This window comes from Triturus cristatus, chromosome 4_1, assembly GCF_964204655.1.
Source record: "Triturus cristatus chromosome 4_1, aTriCri1.1, whole genome shotgun sequence".
Classification (NCBI taxonomy): domain Eukaryota; kingdom Metazoa; phylum Chordata; class Amphibia; order Caudata; family Salamandridae; genus Triturus; species Triturus cristatus.
Genome location: NC_140585.1, coordinates 137240704 through 137262096, shown reverse-complemented (window position 1 = coordinate 137262096; position 21393 = coordinate 137240704). Strand labels below are relative to the sequence as shown.

General features: G+C 43.7%; 6 non-coding genes across 6 annotated transcripts; all 6 read left to right on the top strand.

The window, feature by feature from the left end:
• The first annotated feature begins 7042 nt into the window (after nt 1-7042).
• TRNAR-CCU (transfer RNA arginine (anticodon CCU)) lies at nt 7043-7115 on the top strand. The gene has a single exon. It is a non-coding gene; the product is annotated as a tRNA-Arg (tRNA).
• Nucleotides 7116-10218: 3103 nt separating this feature from the next.
• On the top strand, nt 10219-10291 carry TRNAR-CCU (transfer RNA arginine (anticodon CCU)). The gene has a single exon. It is a non-coding gene; the product is annotated as a tRNA-Arg (tRNA).
• A 4691-nt stretch (nt 10292-14982) lies between these two features.
• TRNAW-CCA (transfer RNA tryptophan (anticodon CCA)) lies at nt 14983-15055 on the top strand. Its single transcript has one exon. It is a non-coding gene; the product is annotated as a tRNA-Trp (tRNA).
• A 1515-nt stretch (nt 15056-16570) lies between these two features.
• Nucleotides 16571-16643, top strand: TRNAW-CCA (transfer RNA tryptophan (anticodon CCA)). The gene has a single exon. It is a non-coding gene; the product is annotated as a tRNA-Trp (tRNA).
• Nucleotides 16644-18158: 1515 nt separating this feature from the next.
• TRNAR-CCU (transfer RNA arginine (anticodon CCU)) lies at nt 18159-18231 on the top strand. The gene has a single exon. It is a non-coding gene; the product is annotated as a tRNA-Arg (tRNA).
• Nucleotides 18232-21034: 2803 nt separating this feature from the next.
• Nucleotides 21035-21107, top strand: TRNAR-CCU (transfer RNA arginine (anticodon CCU)). Its single transcript has one exon. It is a non-coding gene; the product is annotated as a tRNA-Arg (tRNA).
• The last annotated feature ends 286 nt before the right edge of the window (nt 21108-21393 follow it).

Below are 21393 nucleotides of genomic sequence, written 5' to 3'. Positions count from 1 at the left end.
ACCGGGTGATGGCGCAGGCCCAGTCAGCCAGTCCCAACATGCGGAGGTGCTCTCGTCGCTCCACTTGAGCCCAGGGGGAACTCTCCAAGTCGTTCCCCAGGAGACAGTCGACATGGGCGTCGTCGCGCACCGTCACCTTCAGCAGGCCCGTCACCCCTCCCCACTCGAAAGGGACCAGGGCCATCTGGCACAGGCTTTCACTGTTGTCGGCCGTCCGTACGGGGCACAGGACATTCGGTAGAATCTGTTATGGGGTCACCAGGTGGCAGCGGACAGCGGTGATACTGGCGCCTGTGTCACGAAGGGCTTCGGCCCGTTGTCCATTGACCGTGACCTGCTGCCGGTACTTCTGGGTGTTGCTTGGGATGGGGGTGCAGGGTACCATTTCTCGGCTACCCAGGCAGACCAGGGACATGGCTGCCGGCTCCCACTCAGTGTTTCCTCGGTCGAGGGTCTCCTCTTCCTCTTCTCCTTCTCCCAGGGCGGCGGCCGCCAGCTGTCGGGGCGGGGGCCCGCCGGCCCCGTTTCTTCGGTTCAGGGGGCAGACCGGATCGCTGGCATAGTGTCCGGTTTGTTGGCAGCCGTAGCAGGTCACTGGTGGCCGTGGTCCGGGTCTGGCTGGGGGCGCCCCCCTTCGGACTAGGCTCGGAGAGAGTTGTTGCTGCGGTGGCCCTCGAGGGGGGCTCCTGGGGGCCCCGGCGGGAGGGTCTCGGTTCCTGTTCGGCCCTCCCCCTCCACCACGCTGGTGGGGGGGTCCGGTGGGGTTCCTCTGGTACTCCCCCATTGAGTTCCGGGGGACCCGGGAGTTGACCCATCGATCGGCCTCGACGGCGAGTTTTCGTGGGTCGGTCATTTTGCTGTCGAGGAGGTGCTGTCTTAGTTCCACAAAGCAATTGTTGGAGAGGTGCTCCCACACGATGAGGTCGACCAACTGCCCGTAGGTGGTTACTTTGCTCCCTTTGATCCACCCTTCTAGGGCCCGGCTGAAAAAGTCCACATATTCCACCCATGTGGTACCCGGGATTTTCTTGCAGTCTCTGAACCGCTGGCGGTACATTTCCGCGGTTAGCCCGTAGCGGGTGAGCAAGGCCTCCTTCATGTGATCGTAGGAGGTCATCACCTCCTCCGGCAGCTGGAGCAGCGTGTCTCGACCCTCACTCAGGAACCGCCCCCAATGGCCCGCACCCCAGTCTTTTCGGGGCACCCGATGAGAGGTCATGGCCACCTCGTAGGCCTTGAACCATTGTTGGATGTCGTCATTCTTGTAATACTCCTTGACGACCTCTTTCGGGATATGTACCTTTGTCACGGAAGGCGGTAGAGTGTCTCTAGTACTGGGGGTGTTGGTCCCTCCGTTCTTGGCCCTGATCTCGAGCTCCTTGAGACTGCGCTCGTGCTCAAGAGTCAGTTTCTTCTCCTCCAACTCCCGGTGTCGTCTCTTCTCCTCGATCTCCTCTTGAAGCCGTAGCTGCTCTAGGGCCAGTTTCTTTTCTGCCAGCTGGAGTTCGCCGTCCAGCCGCAGTCGTGCGAGCTCTAGCTCGTGGCTCCGGACCTTCTCCCGCTCTCGTATTTCGTCTTCGGAGAGGCCGGTTTCTAGGCTCTTTCTTCCTCCGGTTGCCGGAGTCAGTGCGGTTGATGTGGTCTCAGTCAGGGGCAGGGGACCTTCTTCCTGGGAGGGGCCTGCCCCGGCCTCCCACCATGCCCTTAGAGCCTTCTGCATCTCTTCTTTGCTACCTTGGCCGGTGGTTGCAATGCCTTTGTCCTTGCAGAACTGTTTTAACTCTTTGTGCGTATATTCCTCCAGCCGTTCGGACTGGAACTCCATTGTCGCGTTGTTTTCCTGGCTGCTCATGATGCTGTTCGTTTGGATGGGTAGCTAGTGGGTACTGGCTGGTACGTACTGCGTTCGGCTCGGATCCCGTCGCTGGCCACCAAATGTTGGAAGGCGGACCCCGAGGAGTCAGCGAGATCACCAAGGGGGGGCCTTCACACTGCACGAAGTAGCCGAGCGCTGCCGAGAAGTCTCCTGAGAGATCCTTCTCCTATCACGTACTAGCACAGTAACACCACCACACAGGACTCAAGGAGGTTGTCTTTACGACAAGCAATTCTTTATCAGCAATAAAGGTTACGAGTTCAATATTTACACGAAGGGATCGAGGGATCCACCAAAAGTCTCAATGTCTCTTTGGAAGGGTAGGGGTAGCGGGACAGTCTTTGGCGGGAATGCGGTACGAGGGTACCTGGGGCCCAGTTCTTATCCTCAAGCTGGAGGACCTCCGATCTCGGAGGGGTCGAGCCGCGACGGCGTCAGCAGGGCTCTGGCGTACAGTTCGTGGAGAGCCGCGATTCAATCAGCAGGGCTCTCAAGATGGTCTTCTGCTCAGCTCGAGCCGCGACGTCGTCAGCAGGGCTCCGAGGAAGGTTTCAGCGAGGTTGGGCCGTGACGGCGTCAGCAGGGCTCCGATGTTCCAGGTGGTTCAGATTGTTCACAAGAGGGAGCCGCGACGCAGTCAGCAGGGCTCGTGATGGTTCCGACAAGAGTTCTTCTCCGTAGGGTCAGCCGCGATTTAATCAGCAGGGCTCTCGATTCCGGGATACAACTGCCGATCTGTGGTGGGGTCGCCCCAGATATAGGTCTGGAGCCCTTTGATGTCCGGACCTATGCGCCCGGGAGGGCGGAGCGGCCGGGTGGAGGTGGCCAGACGCCCAGCAGGAGAGGCGCCAGGCCCAAGGGAGTTGCCGGGCGATCACACCTCGAGAGGGGAGGACAGTTGGGGGTCCCATCGATACCGTCCTCCGCCGGGGGCAATGAATGGTTCCTGCGGCACCCCCTGGCCAGTTCGTGGTGCCTCGATGTCGGGGCTTCGCTGGGGTCGAGGCCGGGTTGAGCGGGGTCGCGCTGGCTGGTGCACAGTGTGACGTAGATGCCAACAAGATGGCGGAGCCACGAGGAGTGTGCGATCGCGTGCAGCTTCGGGTGAAGGGCCTTGGTGCAGTTCAGACGGGTGGCCCGTGAAGGCCGGGGCGGGGAACGGGCACAATCCATGGGGTTAAGGACCACGCCACGAGGCCGGGTCCAACAGTCACACAATCTGCTTTACATTCAGAGTGGAAAAAGTATTTTCCAATACTCTTGTAGTCCTCACTTTCTCATTACTAATCATTAATTAAGTGGAGTACATACTGTAAACTCATTCAGGTTGCATCTTCAGTCTAACTACTTGTGCATTTTAGTGGCATTAAAAAGTGCTTCTATGCCAACGCACTGAATATGTAATAGGTTTGCAGAATTTTGACGTGACAGAATGGGTTTTTAGCTTAAGTGTGTGTAGAAGAACTGCAAGGTGTGTGCCTATGTGTGCATAGAGTGGTACATGTGTAAAATCTGTATGATTTGGGCAGTTAAAGTGCTGATTTTGCCTCCGAGTAAGAAAAGTACTACACAAAATGTATAAAGGATCGGCACATTGGCTGCCTTTGCTGATGCCCCCGTTGCCTAATTTGTAGTGCAATGGTTAAGTTGCAGAGTGTGGTTGAACTTGGTTAGGAGACTTAGTGCCTCTTTCCATGTCCTACTGATGATAAGGATGGCTTGATACCATTTTCTAAGCCCAGTATATTGAGAAAAGAAGTAAGTGAAGAAGAAGTGTGGAGTCGAAAGTGGTTCTCCAATTTCTCTCCACTTGCTAAAATTGCAAAGTCTCCATTATAGCATAGAAGAGAGCGTTAAAGTCGGGGATGGAAGAGGATGAAAATGGGAAGTTTACTTATAGAGAGAAGTGAGAAATGCCCTGTGTGCACACACCGGTGTCTGACCATAGAATACATTCAAATAATGCCTCTAGAAAAGAGCTATGCATGTGTTCTTCAGTGGCCTAATGGATAAGGCACTGGCCTCCTAAGCTAGGGATTGTGGGTTCGAGTCCCATCTGAGGTGATAACAAAAATCCTCCCTCTTTCTTTTCCAGAAAATTAGGTAGATTTATTACATGCTTCCTCTCGGAAGTTTATGAGGGATTAGGTACTTTGAAACTGTCCCATTTTACTTGTGTACACTTCACAGTCATGTTAGTGTTCTGAAACTGCAAAGTAGATTTTTAAATGCCTATTTTTGTGAGATGCATTTTCGACCGGCCAGAACATATTCTTTTGCAAAAAAAGATTTGAATTGGATTGGTGTGAATCTTGTTTCTAGAGGTGGTGACAGGCTTTCAGCTACTTGAATAGGTCAAGCCAGGATTCATAAAACTTATACAAACTATGTGAGTGTGAAAAATTAGCATATGCAGGAAGGAGCAATTTGTACTACTTTCAAAACAGTTTCACTCCACGTCTGGAAACGTCCAGAGCTATGTAGAGCATACAAATGAGCTTTAAACTCATGAGGAAAGAGGTTTGTATGCAAAAAGGAAAACAAAAGCATATCGTACTCATTAAATTCTCAATATATAGATTCCAAAAAAGTGCTTCCAGCGAAAAGAGCTGAAAGAACACTATGGGATGTAAACCTGAATACCTTTCAATAATATGTTCTCCATCCATGCATACCACCTACATGATAAAAATCATCTCAGGTGAACAGATGACCGCGTGGCCTAATGGATAAGGCGTCTGACTTTGGATCAGAAGATTGAGGGTTCGAGTCCCTTCGTGGTCGTTTTTGGCCAATGGTCACACAATCTGCTTTACATTCAGAGTGGAAAAAGTCTTTTCCAATACTCTTGTAGTCCTCACTTTCTCATTACTAATCATTAATAAAGTGGAGTACATACTGTAAACTCATTCAGGTTGCATCTTCAGTCTAACTATTTGTGCATTTTAGTGGCATTAAAAAGTGCTTCTATGCCAACGCACTGAATATGTAATAGGTTTGCAGAATTTTGACGTGACAGAATGGGTTTTTAGCTTAAGTGTGTGTAGAAGAACTGCAAGGTGTGTGCCTATGTGTGCATAGAGTGATACATGTGTAAAATCTGTATGATTTGGGCAGTTAAAGTGCTGATTTTGCCTCCGAGTAAGAAAAGTACTACACAAAATGTATAAAGGATCGGCACATTGGCTGCCTTTGCTGATGCCCGCGTTGCCTAATTTGTAGTGCTATGGTTAAGTTGCAGAGTGTGGTTGAACTTGGTTAGGAGGCTTAGTGCCTCTTTCCGTGTCCTACTGATGATAAGGATGGCTTGATACCATTTTCTAAGCCCAGTATATTGAGAAAAGAAGTAAGTGAAGAAGAAGTGTGGAGTCGAAAGTGGTTCTCCAATTTCTCTCCACTTGCTAAAATTGCAAAGTCTTCATTATAGCATAGAAGAGAGCGTTAAAGTCGGGGATGGAAGAGGATGAAAATGGGAAGTTTACTTATAGAGAGAAGTGAGAAATGCCCTGTGTGCACACACCGGTGTCTGACCATAGAATACATTTAAATAATGCCTCTAGAAAAGAGCTATGTATATGTGTCTCAGTGGCCTAATGGAAAAGGCACTGGCCTCCTTAGTCAGGGATTATGGGTTCGAGTCCCATCTGAGGTGATAACAAAAATCCTCCCTCTTTCTTTTCCAGAAAATTAGGTAGATTTATTACATGCTTCCTCTCGGAAGTTTATGAGGGATTAGGTACTTTGAAACTGTCCAATTTTACTTGTGTACACTTCACAGTCATGTTAGTGTTCTGAAACTTCAAAGTAGATTTTTAAATGCCTATTTTTGTGAGATGCATTTTCGACCGGCCAGAACATATTCTTTTGGAAAAAATGATTTGAATTGGATTGGTGTGAATCTTGTTTCTAGAGGTGGTGACAGGCTTTCAGCTACTTGAATAGGTCAAGCCAGGATTCATAAAACTTATACAAACTATGTGAGTGTGAAAAATTAGCATATGCAGGAAGGAGCAATTTGTACTACTTTCAAAACAGTTTCACTCCACGTCTGGAAACGTCCAGAGCTATGTAGAGCATACAAATGAGCTTTAAACTCATGAGGAAAGAGGTTTGTAGGCAAAAAGGAAAACAAAAGCATATCGTACTCATAAAATTCTCAATATATAGATTCCAAAAAAGTGCTTCCAGCGAAAAGAGCTGAAAGAACACTATGGGATGTAAACCTGAATACTTTCAATAATATGTTCTCCATCCATGCATACCACCTACATGATAAAAATCATCTCAGGTGAACAGATGACCGCGTGGCCTAATGGATAAGGCGTCTGACTTTGGATCAGAAGATTGAGGGTTCGAGTCCCTTCGTGGTCGTTTTTGGCCAATGGTCACACAATCTGCTTTACATTCAGAGTGGAAAAAGTCTTTTCCAATACTCTTGTAGTCCTCACTTTCTCATTACTAATCATTAATAAAGTGGAGTACATCCTGTAGACTCATTCAGGTTGCATCTTCAGTCTAACTACTTGTGCATTTTAGTGGCATTAAAAAGTGCTTCTATGCCAACGCACTGAATATGTAATAGGTTTGCAGAATTTTGACGTGACAGAATGGGTTTTTAGCTTAAGTGTGTGTAGAAGAACTGCAAGGTGTGTGCCTATGTGTGCATAGAGTGATACATGTGTAAAATCTGTATGATTTGGGCAGTTAAAGTGCTGATTTTGCCTCCGAGTAAGAAAAGTACTACACAAAATGTATAAAGGATCGGCACATTGGCTGCCTTTGCTGATGCCCCCGTTGCCTAATTTGTAGTGCAATGGTTAAGTTGCAGAGTGTGGTTGAACTTGGTTAGGAGACTTAGGGCCACTTTCCGTGTCCTACTGATGATAAGGATGGCTTGATACCATTTTCTAAGCCCAGTATATTGAGAAAAGAAGTAAGTGAAGAAGAAGTGTGGAGTCGAAAGTGGTTCTCCAATTTCTCTCCACTTGCTAAAATTGCAAAGTCTCCATTATAGCATAGAAGAGAGCGTTAAAGTCGGGGATGGAAGAGGATGAAAATGGGGAGTTTACTTATAGAGAGAAGTGAGAAATGCCCTGTGTGCACACACCGGTGTCTGACCATAGAATACATTTAAATAATGCCTCTAGAAAAGAGCTATGCATGTGTGCCTCAGTGGCCTAAAGGATAAGGCACTGGCCTCCTAAGCCAGGGATTGTGGGTTCGAGTCCCATCTGAGGTGATAACAAAAATCCTCCCTCTTTCTTTTCCAGAAAATTAGGTAGATTTATTACATGCTTCCTCTCAGAAGTTTATGAGGGATTAGGTACTTTGAAACAGTCCCATTTTACTTGTGTACACTTCACAGTCATGTTAGTGTTCTGAAACTGCAAAGTAGATTTTTAAATGCCTATTTTTGTGAGATGCATTTTCGACCGGCCAGAACATATTCCTTTGGAAAAAATGATATGAATTGGATTGGTGTGAATCTTGTTTCTAGAGGTGGTGACAGGCTTTCAGCTACTTGAATAGGTCAAGCCAGGTTTCATAAAACTTATACAATCTATGTGAGTGTGAAAAATTAGCATATGCAGTAAGGAGCAATTTGTACTACTTTCAAAACAGTTTCACTCCACGTCTGGAAACGTCCAGAGCTATGTAGAGCATACAAATGAGCTTTAAACTCATGAGGAAAGAGGTTTGTATGCAAAAAGGAAAACAAAAGCATATCGTACTCATAAAATTCTCAATATATAGATTCCAAAAAAGTGCTTCCAGCGAAAAGAGCTGAAAGAACACTATGGGATGTAAACCTGAATACCTTTCAATAATATGTTCTCCATCCATGCATACCACCTACATGATAAAAATCATCTCAGGTGAACAGATGACCGCGTGGCCTAATGGATAAGGCGTCTGACTTTGGATCAGAAGATTGAGGGTTCGAGTCCCTTCGTGGTCGATTTTGGCCAATGGTCACACAATCTGCTTTACATTCAGAGTGGAAAAAGTCTTTTCCAATACTCTTGTAGTCCTCACTTTCTCATTACTAATCATTAATAAAGTGGAGTACATACTGTAAACTCATTCAGGTTGCATCTTCAGTCTAACTAGTTGTGCATTTTAGTGGCATTAAAAAGTGCTTCTATGCCAACGCACTGAATATGTAATAGGTTTGCAGAATTTTGACGTGACAGAATGGGTTTTTAGCTTAAGTGTGTGTAGACGAACTGCAAGGTGTGTGCCTATGTGTGCATAGAGTTGTACATGTGTAAAATCTGTATGATTTGGGCAGTTAAAGTGCTGATTTTGCATCCGAGTAAGAAAAGTACTACACAAAATGTATAAAGGATCGGCACATTGGCTGCCTTTGCTGATGCCCGCGTTGCCTAATTTGTAGTGCAATGGTTAAGTTGCAGAGTGTGGTTGAACTTGGTTAGGAGACTTAGTGCCTCTTTCCGTGTCCTACTGATGATAAGGATGGCTTGATACCATTTTCTAAGTCCAGTATATTGAGAAAAGAAGTAAGTGAAGAAGAAGTGTGGAGTCGAAAGTGGTTCTCCAATTTCTCTCCACTTGCTAAAATTGCAAAGTCTCCATTATAGCATAGAAGAGAGCGTTAAAGTCGGGGATGGAAGAGGATGAAAATGGGAAGTTTACTTATAGAGAGAAGTGAGAAATGCCCTGTGTGCACACACCGGTGTCTGACCATAGAATACATTTAAATAATGCCTCTAGAAAAGAGCTATGCATGTGTGCCTCAGTGGCCTAATGGATATGGCACTGGCCACCTAAGCCAGGGATTGTGGGTTCGAGTCCCATCTGAGGTGATAACAAAAATCCTCCCTCTTTCTTTTCCAGAAAATTAGGTAGATTTATTACATGCTTCCTCTCAGAAGTTTATGAGGGATTAGGTACTTTGAAACAGTCCCATTTTACTTGTGTACACTTCACAGTCATGTTAGTGTTCTGAAACTGCAAAGTAGATTTTTAAATGCCTATTTTTGTGAGATGCATTTTCGACCGGCCAGAACATATTCCTTTGGAAAAAATGATTTGAATTGGATTGGTGTGAATCTTGCTTCTAGAGGTGGTGACAGGCTTTCAGCTACTTGAATAGGTCAAGCCAGGATTCATAAAACTTATACAACCTATGTGAGTGTGAACAATTAGCATATGCAGGAAGGAGCAATTTGTACTACTTTCAAAACAGTTTCACTCCACGTCTGGAAACGTCCAGAGCTATGTAGAGCATACAAATGAGCTTTAAACTCATGAGGAAAGAGGTTTGTATGCAAAAAGGAAAACAAAAGCATATCGTACTCATAAAATTCTCAATATATAGATTCCAAAAAAGTGCTTCCAGCGAAAAGAGCTGAAAGAACACTATGGGATGTAAACCTGAATACCTTTCAATAATATGTTCTCCATCCATGCATACCACCTACATGATAAAAATCATCTCAGGTGAACAGATGTCTGCGTGGCCTAATGGATAAGGCGTCTGACTTTGGATCAGAAGATTGAGGGTTCGAGTCCCTTCGTGGTCGTTTTTGGCCAATGGTCACACAATCTGCTTTACATTCAGAGTGGAAAAAGTCTTTTCCAATACTCTTGTAGTCCTCACTTTCTCATTACTAATCATTAATAAAGTGGAGTACATACTGTAAACTCATTCAGGTTGCATCTTCAGTCTAACTACTTGTGCATTTTAGTGGCATTAAAAAGTGCTTCTATGCCAACGCACTGAATATATAATAGGTTTGCAGAATTTTGACGTGACAGAATGGGTTGTTAGCTTAAGTGTGTGTAGAAGAACTGCAAGGTGTGTGCCTATGTGTGCATAGAGTGATACATGTGTAAAATCTGTATGATTTGGGCAGTTAAAGTGCTGATTTTGCCTCCGAGTAAGAAAAGTACTACACAAAATGTATAAAGGATCGGCACATTGGCTGCCTTTGCTGATGCCCCCGTTGCCTAATTTGTAGTGCAATGGTTAAGTTGCAGAGTGTGGTTGAACTTGGTTAGGAGACTTAGGGCCACTTTCCGTGTCCTACTGATGATAAGGATGGCTTGATACCATTTTCTAAGCCCAGTATATTGAGAAAAGAAGTAAGTGAAGAAGAAGTGTGGAGTCGAAAGTGGTTCTCCAATTTCTCTCCACTTGCTAAAATTGCAAAGTCTCCATTATAGCATAGAAGAGAGCGTTAAAGTCGGGGATGGAAGAGGATGAAAATGGGGAGTTTACTTATAGAGAGAAGTGAGAAATGCCCTGTGTGCACACACCGGTGTCTGACCATAGAATACATTTAAATAATGCCTCTAGAAAAGAGCTATGCATGTGTGCCTCAGTGGCCTAAAGGATAAGGCACTGGCCTCCTAAGCCAGGGATTGTGGGTTCGAGTCCCATCTGAGGTGATAACAAAAATCCTCCCTCTTTCTTTTCCAGAAAATTAGGTAGATTTATTACATGCTTCCTCTCAGAAGTTTATGAGGGATTAGGTACTTTGAAACAGTCCCATTTTACTTGTGTACACTTCACAGTCATGTTAGTGTTCTGAAACTGCAAAGTAGATTTTTAAATGCCTATTTTTGTGAGATGCATTTTCGACCGGCCAGAACATATTCCTTTGGAAAAAATGATATGAATTGGATTGGTGTGAATCTTGTTTCTAGAGGTGGTGACAGGCTTTCAGCTACTTGAATAGGTCAAGCCAGGTTTCATAAAACTTATACAATCTATGTGAGTGTGAAAAATTAGCATATGCAGTAAGGAGCAATTTGTACTACTTTCAAAACAGTTTCACTCCACGTCTGGAAACGTCCAGAGCTATGTAGAGCATACAAATGAGCTTTAAACTCATGAGGAAAGAGGTTTGTATGCAAAAAGGAAAACAAAAGCATATCGTACTCATAAAATTCTCAATATATAGATTCCAAAAAAGTGCTTCCAGCGAAAAGAGCTGAAAGAACACTATGGGATGTAAACCTGAATACCTTTCAATAATATGTTCTCCATCCATGCATACCACCTACATGATAAAAATCATCTCAGGTGAACAGATGACCGCGTGGCCTAATGGATAAGGCGTCTGACTTTGGATCAGAAGATTGAGGGTTCGAGTCCCTTCGTGGTCGATTTTGGCCAATGGTCACACAATCTGCTTTACATTCAGAGTGGAAAAAGTCTTTTCCAATACTCTTGTAGTCCTCACTTTCTCATTACTAATCATTAATAAAGTGGAGTACATACTGTAAACTCATTCAGGTTGCATCTTCAGTCTAACTAGTTGTGCATTTTAGTGGCATTAAAAAGTGCTTCTATGCCAACGCACTGAATATGTAATAGGTTTGCAGAATTTTGACGTGACAGAATGGGTTTTTAGCTTAAGTGTGTGTAGACGAACTGCAAGGTGTGTGCCTATGTGTGCATAGAGTGGTACATGTGTAAAATCTGTATGATTTGGGCAGTTAAAGTGCTGATTTTGCATCCGAGTAAGAAAAGTACTACACAAAATGTATAAAGGATCGGCACATTGGCTGCCTTTGCTGATGCCCGCGTTGCCTAATTTGTAGTGCAATGGTTAAGTTGCAGAGTGTGGTTGAACTTGGTTAGGAGACTTAGTGCCTCTTTCCGTGTCCTACTGATGATAAGGATGGCTTGATACCATTTTCTAAGTCCAGTATATTGAGAAAAGAAGTAAGTGAAGAAGAAGTGTGGAGTCGAAAGTGGTTCTCCAATTTCTCTCCACTTGCTAAAATTGCAAAGTCTCCATTATAGCATAGAAGAGAGCGTTAAAGTCGGGGATGGAAGAGGATGAAAATGGGAAGTTTACTTATAGAGAGAAGTGAGAAATGCCCTGTGTGCACACACCGGTGTCTGACCATAGAATACATTTAAATAATGCCTCTAGAAAAGAGCTATGCATGTGTGCCTCAGTGGCCTAATGGATATGGCACTGGCCACCTAAGCCAGGGATTGTGGGTTCGAGTCCCATCTGAGGTGATAACAAAAATCCTCCCTCTTTCTTTTCCAGAAAATTAGGTAGATTTATTACATGCTTCCTCTCAGAAGTTTATGAGGGATTAGGTACTTTGAAACAGTCCCATTTTACTTGTGTACACTTCACAGTCATGTTAGTGTTCTGAAACTGCAAAGTAGATTTTTAAATGCCTATTTTTGTGAGATGCATTTTCGACCGGCCAGAACATATTCCTTTGGAAAAAATGATTTGAATTGGATTGGTGTGAATCTTGCTTCTAGAGGTGGTGACAGGCTTTCAGCTACTTGAATAGGTCAAGCCAGGATTCATAAAACTTATACAACCTATGTGAGTGTGAACAATTAGCATATGCAGGAAGGAGCAATTTGTACTACTTTCAAAACAGTTTCACTCCACGTCTGGAAACGTCCAGAGCTATGTAGAGCATACAAATGAGCTTTAAACTCATGAGGAAAGAGGTTTGTATGCAAAAAGGAAAACAAAAGCATATCGTACTCATAAAATTCTCAATATATAGATTCCAAAAAAGTGCTTCCAGCGAAAAGAGCTGAAAGAACACTATGGGATGTAAACCTGAATACCTTTCAATAATATGTTCTCCATCCATGCATACCACCTACATGATAAAAATCATCTCAGGTGAACAGATGTCTGCGTGGCCTAATGGATAAGGCGTCTGACTTTGGATCAGAAGATTGAGGGTTCGAGTCCCTTCGTGGTCGTTTTTGGCCAATGGTCACACAATCTGCTTTACATTCAGAGTGGAAAAAGTATTTTCCAATACTCTTGTAGTCCTCACTTTCTCATTACTAATCATTAATAAAGTGGAGTACATACTGTAAACTCATTCAGGTTGCATCTTCAGTCTAACTACTTGTGCATTTTAGTGGCATTAAAAAGTGCTTCTATGCCAACGCACTGAATATATAATAGGTTTGCAGAATTTTGACGTGACAGAATGGGTTGTTAGCTTAAGTGTGTGTAGAAGAACTGCAAGGTGTGTGCCTATGTGTGCATAGAGTGATACATGTGTAAAATCTGTATGATTTGGGCAGTTAAAGTGCTGATTTTGCCTCCGAGTAAGAAAAGTACTACACAAAATGTATAAACGATCGGCACATTGGCTGCCTTTGCTGATACCCGCGTTGCCTAATTTGTAGTGCAATGGTTAAGTTGCAGAGTGTGGTTGAACTTGGTTAGGAGGCTTAGTGCCTCTTTCCGTGTCCTACTGATGATAAGGATGGCTTGATACCATTTTCTAAGCCCAGTATATTGAGAAAAGAAGTAAGTGAAGAAGAAGTGTGGAGTCAAAAGTGGTTCTCCAATTTCTCTCCACTTGCTAAAATTGCAAAGTCTCCATTATAGCATAGAAGAGAGCGTTAAAGTTGGGGATGGAAGAGGATGAAAATGGGAAGTTTACTTATAGAGAGAAGTGAGAAATGCCCTGTGTGCACACACCGGTGTCTGACCATAGAATACATTTAAATAATGCCTCTAGAAAAGAGCTACGCATGTGTGTCTCAGTGGCCTAATGGATAAGGTACTGGCCTCCTAAGCCAGGGATTGTGGGTTCGAGTCCCATCTGAGGTGATAACAAAAATCCTCCCTCTTACTTTTCCAGAAAATTAGGTATATTTATTACATGCTTCCTCTTAGAAGTTTATGAGGGATTAGGTACTTTGAAACGGTCCCATTTTACTTGTGTACACTTCACAGTCATGTTAGTGTTCTGAAACTGCAAAGTAGATTTTTAAATGCCTATTTTTGTGAGATGCATTTTCGACCGGCCAGAACATATTCCTTTGGAAAAAATGATATGAATTGGATTGGTGTGAATCTTGTTTCTAGAGGTGGTGACAGGCTTTCAGCTACTTGAATAGGTCAAGCCAGGATTCATAAAACTTATACAACCTATGTGAGTGTGAAAAATTAGCATATGCAGGAAGGAGCAATTTGTACTACTTTCAAAACAGTTTCACTCCACATCTGGAAACGTCCAGAGCTATGTAGAGCATACAAATGAGCTTTAAACTCATGAGGAAAGAGGTTTGTATGGAAAAAGGAAAACAAAAGCATATCGTACTCATAAAATTCTCAATATATAGATTCCAAAAAAGTGCATCCAGCGAAAATAGCTGAAAGAACACTATGGGATGTAAACCTGAATACCTTTCAATAATATGTTCTCCATCCATGCATACCACCTACATGATAAAAATCATCTCAGGTGGACGGATGACCGCGTGGCCTAATGGATAAGGCGTCTGACTTTGGATCAGAAGATTGAGTGTTCGAGTCCCTTCGTGGTCGTTTTTGGCCAATGGTCACACAATCTGCTTTACATTCAGAGTGGAAAAAGTCTTTTCCAATACTCTTGTATTCCTCACTTTCTCATTACTAATCATTAATAAAGTGGAGTACATACTGTAAACTCATTCAGGTTGCATCTTCAGTCTAACTACTTGTGCATTTTAGTGGCATTAAAAAGTGCTTCTATGCCAACGCACTGAATATGTAATAGGTTTGCAGAATTTTGACGTGACAGAACGGGTTTTTAATTTAAGTGTGTGTAGAAGAACTGCAAGGTGTGTGCCTATGTGTGCATAGAGTGGTACATGTGTAAAATCTGTATGATTTGGGCAGTTAAAGTGCTGATTTTGCCTCCGAGTAAGAAAAGTACTACACAAAATGTATAAAGGATCGGCACATTGGCTGCCTTTGCTGATGCCCGCGTTGCCTAATTTGTAGTGCAATGGTTAAGTTGCAGAGTGTGGTTGAACTTGGTTAGGAGACTTAGTGCCTCTTTCCGTGTCCTACTGATGATAAGGATGGCTTGATACCATTTTCTAAGCCCAGTATATTGAGAAAAGAAGTAAGTGAAGAAGAAGTGTGGAGTCGAAAGTGGTTCTCCAATTTCTCTCCACTTGCTAAAATTGCAAAGTCTCCATTATAGCATAGAAGAGAGCGTTAAAGTCGGGGATGGAAGAGGATGAAAATGGGAAGTTTACTTATAGAGAGAAGTGAGAAATGCCCTGTGTGCACACACCGGTGTCTGACCATAGAATACATTTAAATAATGCCTCTAGAAAAGAGCTATGCATGTGTGTCTCAGTGGCCTAATGGATAAGGCACTGGCCTCCAAAGCCAGGGATTGTGGGTTCGAGTCCCATCTGAGGTGATAACAAAAATTCTCCCTCTTTCTTTTCCAGAAAATTAGGTAGATTTATTACATGCTTCCTCTCGGAAGTTTATGAGGGATTAGGTACTTTGAAACTGTCCAATTTTACTTGTGTACACTTCACAGTCATGTTAGTGTTCTGAAACTGCAAAGTAGATTTTTAAATGCCTATTTTTGTGAGATGCATTTTCGACCGGCCAGAACATATTCTTTTGGAAAAAATGATTTGAATTGGATTGGTGTGAATCTTGCTTCTAGAGGTGGTGACAGGCTTTCAGCTACTTGAATAGGTCAATCCAGGATTCATAAAACTTATACAAACTATGTGAGTGTGAAAAATTAGCATATGCAGGAAGGAGCAATTTGTACTACTTTCAAAACAGTTTCACTCCACGTCTGGAAACGTCCAGAGCTATGTAGAGCATACAAATGAGCTTTAAACTTATGAGGAAAGAGGTTTGTATGCAAAAAGGAAAACAAAAGCATATCGTACTCATAAAATTCTCAATATATAGATTCCAAAAAAGTGCTTCCAGCGAAAAGAGCTGAAAGAACACTATGGGATGTAAACCTGAATACCTTTCAATAATATGTTCTCCATCCATGCATACCACCTACATGATAAAAATCATCTCAGGTCAACGGATGACCGTGTGGCCTAATGGATAAGGCGTCTGACTTCGGATCAGAAGATTGAGGGTTCTTGTCCCTTCGTGGTCGTTTTTGGCCAATGGTCACACAATCTGCTTTACATTCAGAGTGGAAAAAGTATTTTCCAATACTCTTGTAGTCCTCACTTTCTCATTACTAATCATTAATAAAGTGGAGTACATACTGTAAACTCATTCAGGTTGCATCTTCAGTCTAACTACTTGTGCATTTTAGTGGCATTAAAAAGTACTTCTATGCCGACGCACTGAATATGTAATAGGTTTGCAGAATTTTGACGTGACAGAATGGGTTTTTAGCTTAAGTGTGTGTAGAAGAACTGCAAGGTGTGTGCCTATGTCTGCATAGAGTGGTACATGTGTAAAATCTGTATGATTTGGGCAGTTAAAGTGCTGATTTTGCCTCCGAGTAAGAAAAGTACTACACAAAATGTATAAAGGATCGGCACATTGGCTGCCTTTGCTGATGCCCGCGTTGCCTAATTTGTAGTGCAATGGTTAAGTTGCAGAGTGTGGTTGAACTTGGTTAGGAGACTTAGTGCCTCTTTCCGTGTCCTACTGATGATAAGGATGGCTTGATACCATTTTCTAAGCCCAGTATATTGAGAAAAGAAGTAAGTGAAGAAGAAGTGTGGAGTCGAAAGTGGTTCTCCAATTTCTCTCCACTTGCTAAAATTGCAAAGTCTCCATTATAGCATAGAAGAGAGCGTTAAAGTCGGGGATGGAAGAGGATGAAAATGGGAAGTTTACTTATAGAGAGAAGTGAGAAATGCCCTGTGTGCACACACCGGTGTCTGACCATAGAATACATTTAAATAATGCCTCTAGAAAAGAGCTATGCATGTGTGTCTCAGTGGCCTAATGGATAAGGCACTGGCCTCCAAAGCCAGGGATTGTGGGTTCGAGTCCCATCTGAGGTGATAACAAAAATCCTCCCTCTTTCTTTTCCAGAAAATTAGGTAGATTTATTACATGCTTCCTCTCGGAAGTTTATGAGGGATTAGGTACTTTGAAACTGTCCAATTTTACTTGTGTACACTTCACAGTCATGTTAGTGTTCTGAAACTGCAAAGTAGATTTTTAAATGCCTATTTTTGTGAGATGCATTTTCGACCGGCCAGAACATATTCTTTTGGAAAAAATGATTTGAATTGGATGGGTGTGAATCTTGCTTCTAGAGGTGGTGACATGCTTTCAGCTACTTGAATAGGTCAAGCCAGGATTCATAAAACTTATACAAACTATGTGAGTGTGAAAAATTAGCATATGCAGGAAGGAGCAATTTGTACTACTTTCAAAACAGTTTCACTCCACGTCTGGAAACGTCCAGAGCTATGTAGAGCATACAAATGAGCTTTAAACTCATGAGGAAAGAGGTTTGTATGCAAAAAGGAAAACAAAAGCATATCGTACTCATAAAATTCTCAATATATAGATTACAAAAAAGTGCTTCCAGCGAAAAGAGCTGAAAGAACACTATGGGATGTAAACCTGAATACCTTTCAATAATATGTTCTCCATCCATGCATACCACCTACATGATAAAAATCATCTCAGGTGAACGGATAACCGTGTGGCCTAATGGATAAGGCGTCTGACTTCGGATCAGAAGATTGAGGGTTCTTGTCCCTTCGTGGTCATTTTTGGCCAATGGTCACACAATCTGCTTTACATTCAGAGTGGAAAAAGTATTTTCCAATACTCTTGTAGTCCTCACTTTCTCATTACTAATCATTAATAAAGTGGAGTACATACTGTAAACTCATTCAGGTTGCATCTTCAGTCTAACTACTTGTGCATTTTAGTGGCATTAAAAAGTACTTCTATGCCGACGCACTGAATATGTAATAGGTTTGCAGAATTTTGACGTGACAGAATGGGTTTTTAGCTTAAGTGGGTGTAGAAGAACTGCAAGGTGTGTGCCTATGTCTGCATAGAGTGGTACATGTGTAAAATCTGTATGATTTGGGCAGTTAAAGTGCTGATTTTGCCTCCGAGTAAGAAAAGTACTACACAAAATGTATAAAGGATCGGCACATTGGCTGCCTTTGCTGATGCCCCCGTTGCCTAATTTGTAGTGCAATGGTTAAGTTGCAGAGTGTGGTTGAACTTGGTTAGGAGACTTAGTGCCTCTTTCCGTGTCCTACTGATGATAAGGATGGCTTGATACCATTTTCTAAGCCCAGTATATTGAGAAAAGAAGTAAGTGAAGAAGAAGTGTGGAGTCGAAAGTGGTTCTCCAATTTCTCTCCACTTGCTAAAATTGCAAAGTCTCCATTATAGCATAGAAGAGAGCGTTAAATTCGGGGATGGAAGAGGATGAAAATGGGAAGTTTACTTATAGAGAGAAGTGAGAAATGCCCTGTGTGCACACACCGGTGTCTGACCATAGAATACATTTAAATAATGCCTCTAGAAAAGAGCTATGCATGTGTGCCTCAGTGGCCTAATGGATAAGGCACTGGCCTCCTAAGCCAGGGATTGTGGGTTCAATTCCCATCTGAGGTGATAACAAAAATCCTCCCTCTTTCTTTTCCAGAAAATTAGGTAGATTTATTACATGCTTCCTCTCAGAAGTTTATGAGGGATTAGGTACTTTGAAACAGTCCCATTTTACTGGTGTGCACTTCACAGTCATGTTAGTGTTCTGAAACTGCAAAGTAGATTTTTAAATGCCTATTTTTGTGAGATGCATTTTCGACCGGCCAGAACATATTCCTTTGGAAAAAATGATATGAATTGGATTGGTGTGAATCTTGTTTCTAGAGGTGGTGACAGGCTTTCAGCTACTTGAATAGGTCAAGCCAGGATTCATAAAACTTATACAACCTATGTGAGTGTGAAAAATTAGCATATGCAGGAAGGAGCAATTTGTACTACATTCAAAACTGTTTCACTCCACGTCTGGAAACGTCCAGAGCTATGTAGAGCATACAAATGAGCTTTAAACTCATGAGGAAAGAGGTTTGTATGGAAAAAGGAAAACAAAAGCATATCGTACTCATAAAATTCTCAATATATAGATTCCAAAAAAGTGCTTCCAGCGAAAAGAGCTGAAAGAACACTATGGGATGTAAACCTGAATACCTTTCAATAATATGTTCTCCATCCATGCATACCACCTACATGATAAAAATCATCTCAGGTGGACGGATGACCGCGTGGCCTAATGGATAAGGCGTCTGACTTCGGATCAGAAGATTGAGGGTTGGAGTCCCTTCGTGGTTGTTTTTGGCCAATGGTCACACAATCTGCTTTACATTCAGAGTGGAAAAAGTATTTTCCAATACTCTTGTAGTCCTCACTTTCTCAGTACTAATCATTAATAAAGTTGAGTACATACTGTAAACTCATTCAGGTTGCATCTTCAGTCTAACTACTTGTGCATTTTAGTGGCATTAAAAAGGGCTTCGAGAAGTGGGACACGATCGGAATCAGCACGGTGGGAGATCTCTGGACGAGGGGGGGATTCAAAACTTTTGAGACGCTGCAGGCGGAGTTTCAGCTGCAGGGCAGTGAGTACTTTCGGTACCTACAAGTCCGCCATGCGCTGGGCTCCGTCTTCCCGGACGTCGCATCCATTCCGGAGTCTTCCCCCCTGGAGGACAGAGTGCTGGACGGCCATGTACCGGACAGCACGATCTCCCTCATATACAAAAAACTGATCAACGATAGATCGTGCCTGCTGACTAGTCTCCGCGAGGCCTGGGTTGCCGACGGGCTGGAGCTGGACGACGAGGATTGGATTTCCGCGGTGGCCTCTCCGAAAGAGGTGGCCATCCCGGCTCGCCTTCGTTTCGTCCAGCTCAAGATCCTTCACCGGGTTTACGTGACGGGGCCAAGGCTTCTGCGTATGGGTTTTGCTGGTGACGGAATGTGTAAGCGTGGCTGTGGTGCGTTGGCGACTTTCATGCATATACTGTGGGAGTGCCCGAAGGTGGAGCGATTCTGGCGTGGTGTGCATGAGGTCCTGCGTGTGGTTACGCGTGTCGCGCTGCTGCCTGAAGCGAGGAGATGCTTGCTGAATGTATGGGAACCGAATGACTATTCGGTCCCGCAGACGCGGTGGGTGACTCTGGGATACATGATAGCTAAGCGTGACATTGCTCAATTGTGGGGATCCCAGAGGCCCCCTGCGGTGTCGGCCTGGAAAGAGCATATGGATTGGTGTATGTTTCGTGAAAAGGTGGTGTATGTGGCGAGGGGTAAGCCTGGGGCGTGGGTGAAACTCTGGGGCCCCTGGAACGCCTACCGCGGGGGTATTTGTGAGCCACCACTGCTACCGGCTGCCTCGCCTGCTCCGTCTCCCTAGACGGCCCCCCTCCCTCGGCCGCGGGCACGCGGTCCCCCAGTCCCTGATCTACTCCCATTCCCCTCCTCAGAGTTCTGCTGCTGGTTTGGATCCCCCACTTATGGAGCACGTGCTGTCACTTTGGATCGCGGGTTGCCTTGCGGGTGTGGTTTTTTGGTGTTGTTTTGTTTCAAGAACAGGGAACCGTACTGTGGGCTTGGAGCTGTGTGGCCTGCACCATTGATTACTCCTGTTTCACTGCTCTGCACTGCCGAGAGACTTTTACTGTATGTATGCAATATGCTTTTGTCATTCTAGCGGCCGGCCGGGTGGTTGTAGGCCCATACCTGTAACTTTTACAACCTGCAATAAACGGTTTCAAAAAAAAAAAAAAAAAAAAAAGTGCTTCTATGCCGACACACTGAATATGTAATAGGTTTGCAGAATTTTGACGTGACAGAATGGGTTTTTAGCTTAAGTGTGTGTAGAAGAACTGCAAGGTGTGTGTCTATGTGTGCATAGAGTGCTACATGTGTAAAATCTGTATGATTTGGGCAGTTAAAGTGCTGATTTTGCCTCCGAGTAAGAAAAGTACTACACAAAATGTATAAAGGATCGGCACATTGGCTGCCTTTGCTGATGCCCCCGTTGCCTAATTTGTAGTGCAATGGTTAAGTTGCAGAGTGTGGTTGAACTTGGTTAGGAGACTTAATGCCTCCTTCCGTGTCCTACTGATGATAAGGATGGCTTGATACCATTTTCTAAGCCCAGTATATTGAGAAAAGAAGTAAATGAAGAAGAAGTGTGGAGTCGAAAGTGGTTCTCCAATTTCTCTCCACTTGCTAAAATTGCAAAGTCTCCATTATAGCATAGAAGAGAGCGTTAAAGTCGGGGATGGAAGAGGATGAAAATGGGAAGTTTACTTATAGAGAGAAGTGAGAAATGCCCTGTGTGCACACACCGGTGTCTGACCATAGAATACATTTAAATAATGCCTCTAGAAAAGAGCTATGCACGTGTGCCTCAGTGGCCTAATGGATAAGGCACTGGCCTCCTAAGCCAGGGATTGTGGGTTCAATTCCCATCTGAGGTGATAACAAAAATCCTCCCTCTTTCTTTTCCAGAAAATTAGGTAGATTTATTACATGCTTCCTCTCAGAAGTTTATGAGGGATTAGGTACTTTGAAACAGTCCCATTTTACTTGTGTGCACTTCACAGTCATGTTAGTGTTCTGAAACTGCAAAGTAGATTTTTAAATGCCTATTTTTGTGAGATGCATTTTCGACCGGCCAGAACATATTCCTTTGGAAAAAATGATATGAATTGGATTGGTGTGAATCTTGTTTCTAGAGGTGGTGACAGGCTTTCAGCTACTTGA